This window comes from Cornus florida, unplaced genomic scaffold, assembly GCF_030987335.1.
Source record: "Cornus florida cultivar Cherokee Brave unplaced genomic scaffold, ASM3098733v1 CherokeeBrave_3.0.0_Hap2_Chr09, whole genome shotgun sequence".
Classification (NCBI taxonomy): Eukaryota; Viridiplantae; Streptophyta; class Magnoliopsida; order Cornales; family Cornaceae; genus Cornus; species Cornus florida.
In genome coordinates, this window is record NW_026775579.1 from 76,763,549 (window position 1) to 76,775,854 (window position 12,306).

Consider the following 12,306-nt stretch of genomic DNA (forward strand, 5'->3'; position numbering starts at 1 on the left):
CCTTTTAAAACAAGACTTTGAAACAACTTTCTTTGGTTTCAAGGTTGAAGATGGACTTTTTGAAACTTTGGTCTCACACAGAAACTCAATTCCTTCACTTTTAAGGTCATGACATTTTTCTACAACATTCACTTCTTTATGCTTGTCAAATGAATTGGGGGTTGGATTAAAAATATTCAACTTTATCTTCATGTGGCCAAATGAAATCTTCATTATCCCCGTCCTACAATTAATGTTGGTATTCGAGGGTTGCCAAGAAAGGACGGCCAAGGATAACGGGAATTTGGCTCTTAGGATTTGGGACCAGTTCCGTGTCAATGACAACGAAATCAACGGGAAAGAAGAATTTATCAATCTTAATCAAGACATCCTCAATGATACCCTTAGGCTTTTTGATGGATCGGTTGGCAAGTTGTTAAACTACCGACGTTGGTTTCAAGTCTCCTAAGCCTAATTTGACATATACTGAGTATGGAAGAAGATTAACACTTGCTCCTAGGTTAAGAAGAGCCCGATTAATGATATGATCACTAATGATGCATGAAGTAGTAGGTGAACCGGGGTCCTTAAACTTTGGAAGAGTGTTATGTTGTAATATTGAGCTTACTTGCTCGGTTAAGACCACTTTTCTAGGTGCTTGGCTTTTGTTCTTCCTCTTTTGGGTGCATAAGTCTTTTAAGAACTTGGCATAAGCTAGAATTTGCTTGATTGCATCCAAAAGTGGAAGATTAACTTTCACTTGTCTAAACACTTCCATAATTTCATTTACTTTGGCCTTTTGCTTGTCATTTGAAATGGATCCTTTTAAGGCATTCGGGAATGGAGCTTTTGGCTCAAAAACCTTTTCAGAATTTTTCTTTGAAGTCTCTTCAACACAAGAAGTTTTGAAATCATTTTGCAAATCTTTCTTTTCAAAATCACTTTTCAACACGTTCTCATTTGTATGGTCATGCACATGCAATGAAGGAGGAATATGATATGAAACGGGACGGGTGTCAACTTTTGGTTGCACTGGTTCACTCTCTTCATTGGACATACCCACTTGGTTGTCCACAATCTTTCCACTTCTCAAGGTAGTCACCGCATTGACATACTCTATTGTGTGACCTTCCGATGAGGAATGAGTCTCCACAACACATTGTTGCTTAGGTGGGGCATTCAAAGGCATTTTCCCTTTTTCTCTTGCATTCAAAGTACTAGCTATTTGCCCGACTTTGGTTTCTAGTTTTGCAATGGATTAAGAATGAGAATGAAACAATTGTGTGTTTGCCTCTAAAGTACCCAAAGCGGTCAAAACTTTCTCTTCAAAAGCGGGACTTCTAACATTTCCTTAGGAATATGATGGTTGATTAGGAAAATGAGAATTAGAGAATTGGTTTCCTTGTGATTGGTATGATGATCTAAAACCTTGGGAACCTTGGCTTTGTAGTGGAGGTGGAATGTATTTCCCTTGAAAACTGCCTTGGGGAGGGTTTGAGCCTTCCCCATGGTTTTTCTAAGAGAAATTCGGGTGATTCCTCCAACTAGGATTGTAGTGATTGCTATAAGGATTGTTCCTTTGATTCACAAATGTTGCATTTACTTGTTCATGATGCTCACTTTGCACATGTCTATGGGGACAATTGGAAGTAGAATATAAAACACTTAAACAAGTCATACATGTCTCGTTAGATGCATGATGAGAATGGTTAGGGAAGGAAGACACTTGATTCGTCGAGTTTTGGTTGATCAAAAATTGATCAAACCTTTAAGATAATGATTTAATCTCGGCGGCAATTTCATTAGAGTGGTCGACTTGATGTAAGCCAACATTCTTCCTACCACTAGAATTTCTACCATTCTTCGAAGATAAGGTACGATGCAAAGAATTTTCACTTATGCTCTCATAAAGACGCCACACGTCATCTTCATACCCATCAATGTAAGAGCCACCCATGGAAGCATCAACCATGCCCTTGTAATTACTAATTGCCATTTGGGCATGTCATGATGTGGACACTTCCTAAGCAATTCATTAAAGCATTCCCATGCCTCATGAAATATTTCCCCATCCCCATGTGAAAATTCCCTAATTGAAGTTCTCATGGCATTGGTCTTAGAAACCAGATAATACTTCCTCAAGAACTCTTGTTGTATTTCTGCCCAAGAAGTTATTGAAAAAGGCCTAAGATTGTTAAACCAATATTTTGCCTTGTCTTTAAGGGTGAATGGAAAAAGTTTAAACCTTAACACCTCTTCCGGCATGTCTGTGTATTTCATGGTGGAACATACTTCAAGAAACTCATCCAAATACTTATAAGGTTCTTCACTTGAAAGTCCATGATAGTTAGGAAGCATTTGAATGGTTTGTGGCTTGATTTCATAGTGGTGTGCTCTAAATGGCGGAAATTGAATGCATGTGGGTGCATTATATTCATTAGGCACATAGTGATCTCTTAAAGCAAGGGGAGGATTAGCAATTGGATGTGCAACATGGGCACCTTGATTGCCTTGAATGATGGGAGGTGGTGGAGCATAAATTGGCCTTGGCATTCCTAATGGAACTTGGCCTTGTTGTTGTGGTGGATGAACAAATGGCCTTGGCATGCCTAATGGAACTTGCATGTTATCATGATGCACATTGGGGTGGAGGATACCTTTATGGTCTATGTGACAAAGGTCCTCCACGTGGTCCTCATTGTGTCCTTCCATTGATGAAATGGATTGACTAGAACTACCTCTTCCCCTAGGGTCTCGAACAATGGATTCAAGATGAAAATTTAAAGGGACAAGAGTGGGTCTCAATGATCTACGACTATGCATGCACATTGCAACACAACAAGAAATAATGACAAATACTTCACCTTCACAACAAGTCAATAATCAACAAACTTCCTCCACAAACAATGTTCCCATACTCCCATGCTTTCAAAAATATGCAAAGAACAATAAAATGCCTCCAAGCGGGCTCACAATTTAACTAAGAATTGAAATACAAGCCTCCACGCTGGCCGACGATTTAACTAAGGGTTTGAGTAAGAAAAGCTCACAAAGGTCCTTTAGCACTTCAACTCCAAATTTTAGCTTTTAGCTTAGCATTTTTTTATAACTTTAGCCATTTTCCTTGCTTGCTTATCTCCTTTGCTTGGATGATCCTTTACTCACCTTCTTAGCCCAATGGTTCTGGTCAAACAAGAACAAACACAATAAGTAACAAAAATTGAAAACAAGGTAAAGACACGATCAAAAGAGTACTAATTCCTAATTAATTCCACAAATACGACGTTGCCTTCAATCAATCCCCGGCAACGGTGCTAAAACTATGATGTGACCCGAGTGTGTGCACAAAATAATGCACAACACTTTGAGTTTGAAAATTAGTGTCAAGTGGGCATCATACTTTAAATTTATAAGCTTAACACCTATACTATGCAGTATGAGTGAGAAGTGATCGTCCCAAGGGATTGAGGGTCGTATTAGGTTGAGGAATCAAGATTAGGGTTAGTAGGTCGAATGATCAAAATAGTGGTTGGTTGGTTGAATTAAACTAGATGCAAATTAAACTAAAGTAAACAATAATGCAATAAAGAAAATAAAAGAGAGAGAGATCTTGGGGTTTAGAGATCACCACTAAGCATAGCTTTTCTACACCCTTAATGAATGATTAATGAGGGGAAAACATGTATTGCAACAAAGCGTGTGTATGTGGTTGTTCTAACAAGCATGGATGACAAATTAAGCATAAATTGTCTAAACAACATGGTGGATAACACAACATATCAAATTAAGCCATTAATCCTTCTTTAGGCTCACAATCCAAACACATCACAAGTTTAGAGATAAATGTTACTTGCTTTCATAAGTATGGAACATCAACAACAAGCATGGATTGTCCTCCCATTTAACATCTAAACTACAACTACACTACAACTAAGCTAATGACATGAAATTAAACTAATTAAACTAAGGGAGAGGTACAATCCATCAAGAAATGAGTATGAACCATTAAATAAACAATAAGAACATGCCATTAAGCATTATGTCTTGACAATCTCTAAATCTATAGCATTAATACATGGTGTGATTGTCGCACTCCGAACCAAAAGTTTATGCATTGTGGCCAACTTTTGCATTTAGAAATTGCCACTACTACCTTTCACTAAAAATATAACTAGGGCAAGTAGGGATCGTCACAAGGGATTGAGGGTCGCACTAGGTTGAAGAATCAAAATTAAGGTTAGTAGGTCGAGTGATCAAAGTAGTGGTTGGTTGGTTGGATTACACTAGATGCAAATTAAACTAAAGTAAACAATAATGCAATAGAGAGAATAAAAGAGAGAGAAATCTTGGGGTTTAAAGATCACCACTAAACATAGCTTTTCTACACCTTTAATGAATGATTAATGAGGTAAAGAACATGTATTGCAACAAAGTGTGTGTGTGTGGTTGTTCCAACAAGCATGGATGACAAATTAAGTATATATTGTCTAAATAACATGGTGAATAGCACAACATATCAAATTAAGCCATTAATCCTTTCTTTAAGCTTATAACCAAACACATCACAAGGTTAGAGATATATGTTACTTTTTTTCATAAGTATGGAACATCAACAACAAGTATGGATTGTTCTCCCATTTAACAACTACACTACAACTAAGCTAATGACATAAAATTAAACTAATTAAACTAAGGGAGATGTACAATCCATCAAGAAATGAGTATGAACTATCAAATAAATCACAAGAACATGACATTAAGCACTATGTCTTGACAATCTCTAGATCTATAGCATCAATACACATAGACATGTATCAATAACATAAGAAATAGAGACAAACACATGAACATCTATTCTAGCATACATAGACATATGGATAGAATGAAATGATCAATTGGAAGCATTAAACCACATAAATCGTTGAATAAATAAGATCTATATATATATAAATGTCAAGACATGAATCATAATACAAATCCCCTCAAAAATACATAAGTCAAGAAGTAAAAAACATGCTTAGGGCTAACTCTAGCCCCAAGAGGATGTCTAGCCACTCAAGGATGATGTCCTCCAACCCTCAAGGGTAAGCTCCATGGAAGAAATCTGTTCCTTGGTTGATGAAAAGTCTCCAATGGGGTCTCTAGCCTCCTCCTCTTCTTGCTTCCTCACTAAGTATGTGTATCAAAGTATATCAAAAAGCTCTAAAGTGCATATACTCAAAAAGTGGCTTATATTCCTTATATAGGTAGGTCAAAAATCACCCCAAATGAGCTGGGCTCGTACACCAATAATCCTCTAATGATTGGATATGAGACAACTTTTAATGAGCTGAAATTTGGATTTTTCTCAGGATTTGGGAGGTCGGATCGATCGAACTTGAGGTACGATCGATCGAACATGGCTGAGATCTATCGAATTTAAGTTGGATCGATCCTCAATGGCGGCGCCTTTTTGGATAAAAACAAATCTGAGATATTTTGAAGATATTTTTGGGAAAAGGACAAAAGTGGTTGGTAGGGTGGTATAACTGGATAAGATCAATCATTTAGATAAGGACAAGATGGTTCGATCGATCAGAGAATGAGGTTGGATCGATCGAACTTTGAGATTTTTGAATAAGAACAAACATGGCTCAGATCCATCTTGAAGTGCTGAGATCAATAAAAGTTGGATCAATCGAACTTTTCTTGAGATCGATTGAAGTTGCTGAAATTCAACCTTTTTCTTCCTATTGCTCTACTTTGTTCCTTTCTCTGATTTATCCTAGAATTGCTTCAATTATGCTCTTATTTGGCTGAGTTAGCTTGTTTTGGGAAGTAACTGAAAATGGAAATAACACGAAATCAATATAAAACGGTAAAATAAGATAGATAAAGGTTTTAGAATACCTAAGCTTAAGGGGTTTAAATACGCACTTTTCAGCACTCATCAAAACACATAGACATGCATCAACAACAGAAGAAATAGAGACAAACAAATGAACATCTATTCTAAAATACATAGACATATGGATAGAATAAAATGATTAATTAGATGCATCAAACCATATAAATCATTGAATAAACAAGATCTATATATATAAATGTGTCAAAACAAGTATCATAATACAAATCCCCTCAAAAATACATAAATCAAGAAGTAGAAAGCATATTTAGGGCTAACTCTAGCCCCAAGAGGATGTTTAGCCACTCTTGGATGATGTCCTCCAACCCTCAAGGGCAAGCTCCATGGAAGAAATCTGCTTCTTGGTTGATGAAGAGTCTCCAATGGTGTGTTTAGCCTCCTTTGTTTCCTCTCTAAGAATTTTCTCCAAAATCTTTAAATATGTGTATATGTGTAAAAATGACTTATATTCCTTATATAGGCAGGTCAAATATCACCCCAAATGAGCTGGGCTCATACACCAATTATTCCTCTAATGATTGGATATAAGACAACTTTTAATGAGCTAGAATTTAGATTTTCTCGAGATTTGGGAAGTTCGATCGATTGAACTTGTGGTGAGATGATGCAAATGGAAGCATATTGATAGGGGGAGATTGTTAGTAATCTCTTATGAAGGAATATTGCATGAAGGTAAAGTTGAATAATGAAGAAGCAAGTGTTAATCTTCTTCCATACTCGGTATATGTCAAATTAGGCTTAGGAGACTTGAAACCGACGTCGGTAGTTTTATAACTTGCCGAGTATGGAAGAAGATTAACACTTGCTCCTAGGTCAAGAAGAGCCTGATTAATGATATGATCACCAATGATGCATGAAGTAGTAGGTGAACTGGGGTCCTTAAACTTTGGAAGAGTGTTATGCTGCAAAATTGAGCTTACTTGCTCGGTTAAGACCACTTTCCTAGGTGCTTGGCTTTTGTTCTTCCGCTTTTAGGTGCACAAGTCTTTCAAGAATTTGACATAAGCCGGAATTTGCTTGATTGCATCCAAAAGTAGAAGATTAACTTTCACTTGCCTAAACACTTCCATAATTTCATTTACTTTGGCCTTTTGCTTGTCATTTGAAATGGATCCTTTTAATGCATCTGGAAATAGAGCTTTTGGTTCAAAAACCTTTTCAGAATTTTTCTTTGAAGTCTCTTCAACATAAGAAGTTTTTAAATCATTTTGCAAATCTTTCTTTTCAAAATCACTTTTCATAACTTTCTCATTTATATGGTCATGCACATGCAATGAAGGGGGAATATAATATGAAACGGGACGGGTGTCAACTTATGGTTGCACCGGTTCATTCTCTTCATTGGACATACCCACTTGGTTATCCACAATCTTTCCACTTCTCAAGGTATTCACCGCATTGACATGCTCTATTGTGTGACCTTCCGATGAGGAATGAGTCTCCACAACACATTTTTGCTTTTGTGGGGCATTCAAAGGCATTTTTCTTTTCTCTCTAGCATTTAAAGTACTAGCTATTTGCCCTACTTGGGTTTCTAGCTTAGCAATGGATTGAGAGTGAGAATGAAGTAATTGTGTGTTTGCCTCTAAAGTGCCCAAAGCGGTCAAAACTTTCTCTTCAAAAGCGGGACTTCTAACATTTCCTTGGGAATATGATAGTTGATTAGGAAAATGAGAATTAGAGAATTGATTTCCTTGTGATTGGTATGATGATCTAAAACCTTAGGAACGTTGGCCTTGTAGTGGAGGTGAAATGTATTTCTCTTGAAAACCACCCTAGGAAGGGTTTGAGCCCTCCCCTTGGTTTTTCCAAGAGAAAATCAGGTGATTCCTCTAACTAGGATTGTAGTGATTGCCATAAGGATTGTTCCCTTGATTCATAAATGTTACATTTACTTGTTCATAATGCTCACCTTACACATGTCCATGGGGACAATTGGAAGTAGAATGTAAAATATTTGAACAAGTCATACATGTCTCATTAGATGCATGATAGCAATGGTTAGGGAAGGAAGATACTTGATTTGTCAAGTTTTGGTTGATCAAAAATTGATCAAACCTTTGAGATAATGATTTCATTTCGGCGGCAATTTCATTGGAGTGGTCGACTTGATGTAAACTGATGAGCACTGAAAAGTGCGCATTTAAACCCGTTAAGCTTAAGCATTCTAGTACCTTTATCTATCTTACTTTGCCGTTTTAGACTTATTACGTGTTATTTATATTTTCAGGCACTAATCCCAAAATTTAGCTAACTCAGCCAAATAAGAGCTTAATTGAAACAATCCTGAGATAAACCAAAGGAGGGAGCAAAGTGGAGAAAGAAATGAGCAAAAAGGAATCAAGTTGTGCAGCTGAAAAGTTTGATCGATCCAACTTAGAGTTCGATCGATCGAACATCTATGATCGATCACAGTACTTCTCGATAGATCCAACCTTAGCCTTTGCTGAAATTCCAAGTTCGATCGATCGAACATCACCTTCGATCGATCGAACCCTATTTTGTCCTATTCAAATGATTGATCTTATCCACAGCTGTACGCCTACTAACCACTTTTGTCTTTTTCCCAATAAATATCTTGAAAATATCCCAACCTTGTCATTATCCGGAGGAGTCAGACCACTTCGATCGATCCAAGATGCAGTTTGATCGATCGAACCCATCTTCGATCGATCCAAGTTAAGGTTCGATCGATCGAACTTCCTCCAGCGAGAAAAAGTTAAAGTCCAGCTCATTTATTCCGTCCTTCATCCAATCATTGGAGAATATGCCTTGCACGACCACAGCTCATCATGGGGTGTATTTGACCTACCTATATAAGGAATATGATACACTTTTTGAGGGAGTCTCTTGTCACACATTGAAAATCATCTTGGAGGCTATTCTTGGAGAGGAGGAAGGAGGGAAGCTAGAGCACCATTGGAGGAGATCTTCACCAACAAGGAGCAGCGAGTTAGCCCTTGAGGGTTGGATCATCACTACCATGAGTGGTTAGACATCCTCTTGGGGCTAGAGTTAGCCCCAAGCATGCTTTCTATACTCTAATCTTGTGTATTATTGAGGGATTAGTGTTGTATGATACATCTTGATATTCATGTATATATAAATCTTGATTATTTCATGGTTTGTATGGTTTAATGCTTCCAATTGACTATTCTATTCTATCCATATGTCTATGTATGCTAGAGTAGGATATTCATGTGCTTATCCCTAGATTTAGTGTTTTTGATGCATGTCTATGTGTATTGATGCTATAGATCTAGAGATTATCAAGATGATATGCTTAATGAATGCTATTTTGGTTCATTTGATGGTTTATGCCTATTCTTGATGGTTTGTGCCTCTCCCCTAGTCTAGATAGCTTTATTTTCATGCTAGTAGTGTAGATTTAGTGTAGTGGTAGTGTAATGTTAGATGGGAGGACAATCTACTCTTGATGTTTGATGTTCCATGCTTGTGAGTCCAAATGGCATATTCCTCTAATATTGTGTTGTATGTGGATTGTGAGCTTAATGAAGGATTAATGACTAGTTATGATATGTTGTATCTTTCACATGTGTTTAGATAATTTATTCCTCTCCCAATAGATATTTTGTACCTTTCACATGATGTTTAGATAATGCATGTTTAACTAAATCATCCTTATGGATTGCTTGGACTATGAGCTTAATGAAAGGTTCAATGACTTGAATTGTTATTTTGTTATCTTCACATGATGTTTAGACAATATATTCCTCTACTAATAGATGTATTGTGGCCTCACACATGTTGATTGAGACAATTTGCACTTGTTGAGTCACCCTTACCAATTGAATGTCTTTTACACACACAACATTGTTGCAACACATTCATTTCCCTCATTAGTCACTTGATTTTGATTTGGAATAGTATTGTTTGGTGGTGATCTCTACACCCCAAGACCTTTCCTTCTTACTTACTCTTTATCTTATTGCATTGCTTTATTATAGTTTAGCTCATTTAGTATAATCAACCAACCAATCAATTGTGTGATCACTCGACCTACTAACCTAATTACCATAGTTTCACAATTCGATACACCATCAAATCCCTTGGGACGATCCCTACTCGCCCTATCTATATTTTATATAGAGAAAGGTAGTAGTGGCTTTCTATAAATATAAAACTTAGCCACCTCCTAAATTCACAACTCTTCAAGCTTGACTTGGTATCGCGACCCTTGTAAACGAGCATCGGTCAGTTTTTGGCGCCGTTGCCGGGGATTTTAAATTGGCAACGTCGAATTGTGAAATTCAATTAGGATTAGTACTCTTTTGATCGTGTCTTTACTTTCTTTTTATTTTCTATTTTTGATTACTTATTAAGTTTGTTCTTCATTAACAAGGTGCATTGAGCAAGGAGCTAGCAAGGAGCTAAAAATCTAAATTTAGAGTTGAAGTGCTAAAGGACAATTGTGAGCAATTCTTGGCACTCTTGTATTTTAATTGTTTCACTTCTTTGTATGCTTGTGATAGCCCTTGTTGAGGCTCATTTTATTGCTAAATTTTTGTCCAAGCATAGGCCCTTGTTGAGGCCAATTTTTTTTTTCTTTTCTTTTTCTTGCATTTGGGTTTTAATTGTGAATGGAGGAATTGTTTGATCCAAGTTTAGGGGGGAATTATATCCCTTCACCTTATGCTCCTTCATCATGTTTTAATCCTTATGAGATTGAGTCCAATTCATTTCATGCATCATCTTTTTATGGACTTAATCACTCATTTAATCCTTCTTGTGACTATTGCCCTCCCCCACCATTTTATGATGAATCAATTCCACCACCTTCTAAATACTCACCTGGATTTGAAGAAAAAGTGTTAGCTTTACTTGATGTGCATATTTCACACACTTCACTTATTAATTCTCATTCTCAAACTTTAGCCAACTTAGAAGCTCAAGTTGAGCAAATTGCAAATACTCTTTCTCATCAAGAGGAAGAGGAAGAGGCAAATGAAAAAATGGCAAGAACTTCAATGTATATAGATGAGGATGATGAGAGTGAGGAGAATGAAACAAGTGAGCTAATGCCTAGCACTCTATCTTGTATAGAGGAGGAAGTGGCAAGTGAGTTAGTGGCTAATCCAATAGAACATAACATGATTAATGAGGACTTTCCTTGTTTTGATTATGATTTTATCTCGGAGATGGCTACTCTAAAGAGTGAGGAGATGTTGACCACACTTGAGGTAGGAGAGAAGGAGGAGGAACTTGTTGAAGAGGGCCTTCCTTCTATTATCTCTAATGACCCTCTTGAGGAGTGTCTTTTGGAAATGTATAAAAATTGTGGTTTTGACTTTAAAAGCTCTAAAAATGAAATAAACTCTCTAATGGACTCCTTAGCTTACTTAGAAGGTGAGAAAATGGTAATTTATGAGGAGGAGAAGAGGGATGAAGAGAGGTGTTTCTTATTAATCCAAATGAGTCTTTGAAAGACAATGCCTCACCAATTATCAATATGGATGATCATTTGAATGTGTTTCAAGAACACAACAAAGAGGCAAGCCTAACCATGATTGATTTTGTTTTCAAGACCGTGGATGAAAGGAACAATATCATCTCTGTTATTTCTTTTCAAGTCATTCTTTTGGAGGATGATTTTATTGTCATAAGTGGGACATTAAATGAGAAAAGTGAAAAGAGGGTCAATAAGGATGTTTCATATCCAGTTTTTGATTCATTTGATTAGTGAGTTGACCTAACGTCTTGTTAGAGACGTTAAATACTAGTATTCGTAGAGTTTCACAACTCTATTCCTCCCTCATTTCTTTTTATTTTTCATTCTTGTGTACATTCTTCCATCTATTTTTCAAATTTTCATTCTTGTTACCATCATTGGGGCTTAGCATAGGATTTTCTGCACTTTCAGTTCAAAATTAGGCATTTGGTGCCAGTTCGATCGATTACAAGATCACCTTCGATCGATCGAATTGTTCTTCGATCGATCCAACTATGGATTCGATCGATCGAACTCCACTTGAGTCCCAACACTTAGAAAAAATTTTGAGCTTTCATCAATTTTAAAAGTGCATGCTCTCGGGATCTCCAGGATTTTCACTGTTCGATTGATCCAACTACAATTTCGATCGATCAAAGAACATTCGATCGATCCAACTTCACAGTTCGATCGATCTCGAGCTTCAACACTTAGAAAATTTTTGGGCCTGTTTCAAATTCTGAAAATGCATGCTCTCGGGATCTCCAAAATTTTACATGTTCGATCGATCGAATTTCATCTCGGATCGATCACAGCTATGTTCGATCGATCGAACTTCATCTTCGATCGATCACAGCTTTGCCCCTTTGACCCTTTGACTTTTTGACTATTTCCTATTTCTATTTTTATTTTATTTTATTTTATTTTATTTAGTTACTTCTATCTTGGTATTAAAAATAAAATATATATATAT

At 36.7% G+C, this 12,306-nt stretch overlaps 1 pseudogene; it reads left to right on the forward strand.

The window, feature by feature from the left end:
- The first annotated feature begins 1,981 nt into the window (after positions 1–1,981).
- Positions 1,982–2,080, forward strand: LOC132275587 (small nucleolar RNA R71; annotated as a pseudogene).
- The last annotated feature ends 10,226 nt before the right edge of the window (positions 2,081–12,306 follow it).